Source organism: Balaenoptera ricei, chromosome 2, assembly GCF_028023285.1.
Source record: "Balaenoptera ricei isolate mBalRic1 chromosome 2, mBalRic1.hap2, whole genome shotgun sequence".
In the NCBI taxonomy this organism is placed as follows: domain Eukaryota; kingdom Metazoa; phylum Chordata; class Mammalia; order Artiodactyla; family Balaenopteridae; genus Balaenoptera; species Balaenoptera ricei.
The window spans coordinates 187399214-187403645 of NC_082640.1; the positions used below are offsets into that span (position 1 = coordinate 187399214).

Genomic DNA, 4432 nt, shown 5'->3' on the forward strand with positions numbered 1-4432 from the left:
GAGTCCAGTGGCTTCAAAGGGCAGCAAGGCCCTAGGGCTGGGGATCGGCTGGGAGGGGGATGGGAGGCCTGCTTTTATCTTTTCTCTGCATCCCCTGGCTCCACTCCCACCCCCAAGGGGGTCTGCAGCTCTACGTCAAGCCCCAGGCACCACCTCAGAGCCCTGCCCAGCCCTGGAGCCACGTGTCCACAGGATGTGCTGGCCGCTCCCTTGCCTCTTTCTGCACGGGGACCGTGCCCCCTCCTGACTATCCCCTAAAGAAAACAGCAGATCTCGTCATTGTTAACACAGCTTCCTGGTTTAAAAAATTCAGGCAGAGCCAAGGGCCAAGGGTGGAAACGAGGTCTCCCCATCCCCAGTTCCCGCGTGCAGGGGCCACCCCGTGACCAGACCGTGCAGAGGAGGGAGAGGGGCTGTGGGTTCTCTGAGACCACTGAGGAGATGGTTCTGTGCTCCCCAGGGAGCCACCGAGTGGTGCCCACAGCTGCACGGCATCTGGCGGCCCTCAGCGGTGCCCTTGGGTGGACCAAGGCCGAGCCGTTTCTAGCTCTGCTTTAGGGGCAAAGCAGCGATGAAAATCTCGACTAGGCCTGGTGCACACGCGCGAGTATTCCTGCAGGACAGATCCCGGGAAGCAGACAGGCGGGCTGCACAAGGGCTTTTGTAAGGTGATGGGCACTGTCACCCCACCTTCAACCTCAGACTCACACCCTAGCTGGGGGCCCGTCTCCCCACCGCTCCCGTCCCTCCCTCTTCAAAACCTCCAAAGTTTGAAGGTCACGTGCATTTGCATTTCTCTGATCATGGGTGAAGTTAAGCATCTTTCAGCTAACAGCCATGCGGGTTTCCTTCTGCATGCGTCTGGGCTGCTTGCCCAACTTCCAGTGAGACGCTCGGCCCCCATCCTTACTAATTCATAGGCCCACTCTGCTGGGGAGTTGGCCCTTCCGTTGAGATATGAGTTGGCAACAAGCTTTTCCCAGTTTGTGGCACATCCTAGGACTTAAAAGGTTAGACCTATGCAAAATGTTGCAATTTGTAATTTACTTAAATTTATCAAAAAAATTTTTTGACTTCTGCTTTTGTCACGCTGGGAAAAGCCTTCCTCATGGTGAGATCATTAAACTGTCTCCAGCCTCCTGTGTTTTCCTCAAATGCTTTTGTGGGTTTGTTGTTGGCATGTGTATTTCTGGTCCATGTGGAATTTATTTTGGAGTGAGATAGGAGTCCCATGTCATGTTTCCTTCCGATGGCTGCTCAGTTGTCCCAACACCCTTTATTAAAGAACGCCCTTTTCCTCCCAGATTTTAAATGCCAAATAATCGTATGCTAAATGATCACACGGACCTCTGATCTGTGTGTCCAGTCAACCACCTATAACAGAATGTTCTAGTCGGTTCTGTGACAGATTCTACCCTCTGGCAAGACTGGCGCCTTCTTTTTTAGAATTATACAGGCTGTTTTTGTTTTTGTTTTTTTTCTTTACTTTTTAAAATTGTGGGAACTTCCCTGGTGGCGCAGTGGTTAAGAATCCGCCTGCCAATGCAGGGAACACGGGTTCGATCCCTGGTCCGGGAAGATCCCACATGCCGCAGAGCAACTAAGCCCACGAGCCGCAACTACTGAAGCCCACACGCCTAAATCCTATGCTCCACAACAAGAGAAGCCACCCCAATGAGAAGCCCGCGTGCAGCAACGAAAGCCCAATGCAGCCAAAAATAAATAAATAAAAATAATCTATAAAATTGTGGTAAAACATAAAAAACATAAAATTTACCTTTTTTCAAGAAATGTGAGCTTTCTTTTTTTTATGTTTATTTATTTATTTTTGGCTGCGTTGGGTCTGTTGCTGCACGCAGGCTTTCTCTAGTTGCGGTGAGTGGGGGCTACTCTTTGTTGTGCTGCGCGGGCTTCTCTCATTGTGGTGGCTTCTCTTGTTGTGGAGCACGGGCTCTAGGCGCGTGGGCTTCAGTAGTTGTGGCGCACGGTCTCAGTAGTTGTGGCTCGCGGGCTTAGTTGCTCCGCACATGTGGGATCTTCCCGGACCAGGGCTTGAACCCGTGTCCCCTGAATCGGCGGGAGGATTCTCAACCACTGCGCCACCAGGGAAGCCCTAAAATTTACCATTACAACCATTTTTAAAGGTGCAGTTCAGTGGCACTAAGTACATTCATGTCATCATACAACCATCATCACCATCCACTTCCTGAACTTTTTTTTTTATAAATTTATTTATTTTTTATTGATTTATTTATTTTTTGGCTGCGTTGGGTCTTCGTCGCTGCTCGCGGGCTTTCTCTAGTTGCGGTGAGCAGGGGCTATTCTTTGTTGTCGTGCACGGGCTTCCTATTGCAGAGGCTTCTCTTGTTGCGGAGCATGGGCTCTAGGCGCACGGGCTTCAGTAGTTGTGGCACGCAGGCTCAGTGGTTGTGGCTCGCGGGCTCTAGAGCGCAGGCTCAGTAGTTGTGGCGCACAGGCTTAGTTGCTCCGTGGCATGTGGGATCTTCCCGGACCAGGGCTCGAACCCATGTCCCCTGCATTGGCAGGCGGATTCTTAACCACTGCGCCACCAGGGAAGTCCCCTGAACTTTTTTTCATCTTCCTAAATCTGAAACTATGTCTCCATTAAACACTCACTCCCCATCCCCATCCCCCAGCCCCTGGCAACCAACATCCTTTCTGTCTCTAAGAATTTCATTACTCTAGGGACCTCGTAGAAGTGGAATCATAAAGAATTTGCTTTTTTGCGACTGGCTTAATTCACTTGGCACAATGTCCTAAAGGCTCATCCATGTTCTTTCCTTTTTAAGGCTGAATAATATTCCATTGTAAGGATGGACCACATTTCTCTTATCCATTTATCCACTGAAGGACATTTGGGGTGCAGCCGCCTTTTGGCTACTGTAAAAAACGTTGCTATGAACACAGGTGTACAAATATCTATTCGAGTCCCTGCTTTCAATTCTTTTGGGCATATATTCAGAAGTGGAATAGCTGGATTGTATGGTAGTTCTATTTTTAATTTTTTGAGGAACTGCCATGTTGTTTGCCATAGAGGCTGCACCATTGTACGTTCCCACCAACAATGCATAGGGTTCAATTCTCTACAGACATTCTCACGAACACTGATTATTATTATTATTATTTTTCGATAGTAGTCATGCTAACAGGTGTGAAGTGGTATCTCACTGTGGTTTGGATTTGCATCTCTTTAATGACTAATGATGTTGAGCATCTTTCCATGTTCTTGTTGACCATCTGGTTATCTTCTTTGGAGACATGTCTGTTCAAGTACTTGCAGGCTAATTATTCTTGCACCTTTATTTTCCTCATGGATTTCAGGATAGGTTCACATAGTTATAAAAAAAAAAAAATCCTGTAGCTACTCTTACAAGTTACATTGAATGCAACTTGCATTCAATGCAACCTTGGGGAGACTGTGGCCTCACCCCTCCTTGGGTTTCCTTTCCAGTCCTCACTGTGGATTCCTGGCTAGTCTACTTTGTTCTTTCTACCCCCTCCCTCTGGCTCCAAGTATCACCCACACATGATGAGGCCTCCAGCTGCCCCTAGCTCTGTCCCGAACAGCTCACCTGAGTGTCCCCAGGTCTCTCCATCCTTCTGCATCAAACTCTCAACAGCTGACCCCTGCACACCTGCTCTCCCGGCCTGTTCACCTGTTTCCCAGTGACAGTAGGGAGGCCAGGTGACCACTGGGCTCCGTCTTTGCCTTCTCTCTTCCTCACCTTGGAGGAAGTCAGGGTCCTGGCAGGAGAAAGATGCAAAGAGAGAAAAGGACTTTTACAAAGGTTCATTTACCAAGGTGCAGGCAAGGGGTAGGCGAAACCAACAGGGTGGTGAAGACCTGGGTGGGGGCTGGTCTCAAAGCCCTAAGAGGGTAGAAAGGGCCTCAGGGCAGGGACTGGGGCCTCAGAGAGAGGACCTCAGGGAGAACAGACATCTGTGCCCAGCCGGGAGGGAGCTGGGGAAATTCCCCAACCTTTGGGCTGGCTTCCAAACTCACCCGGAAGCCAGGGGAGAGTGGGGGATGGGGCCACCGATGCGGCCCAGAGGGCAGGCCATGGGGAGGGAGGAAGGTGGGTCTGGGGGCAAACCGGGAACACCCAGGCCACTTCTCTGCCCCCACCTCTTCCATTCCAGGACTAGGATTGGACACCTGACCATTCCCCACCCCCCAGTCCTGTTCTTCTTCCTTCCATGCCCTTTGGCACCCGGAGCTCTCTGAAAGCCTCATCTGAGCAGGTCTCATCCAGCAGCAAACGCTCCTTGGGCGCCACGTTGTCCTTGGGACGAAGTCCAAGCTCCTTGATCACCTGGCTACAGGTCCCTCCCCTGGCCTGCCCCTCCCCCCACCACCCCAACCCGTAGCAGTCCGCGCTCCCAACTCAGGTTCTTCCGGTGAGTCCCGCAC

At 50.9% G+C, this 4432-nt stretch overlaps 1 long non-coding RNA gene across 1 annotated transcript; it reads right to left on the minus strand.

Annotated features, from left to right (window-relative positions):
* Positions 1-2186: 2186 nt before the first annotated feature.
* LOC132360036 (uncharacterized) lies at positions 2187-4343 on the minus strand. Its single transcript, XR_009501042.1, has 3 exons — positions 4148-4343; positions 3594-3765; positions 2187-2534 (listed from the first exon to the last, which is right to left on the minus strand). It is a non-coding gene; the product is annotated as an uncharacterized LOC132360036 (long non-coding RNA).
* Between the last annotated feature and the right edge of the window lie 89 nt (positions 4344-4432).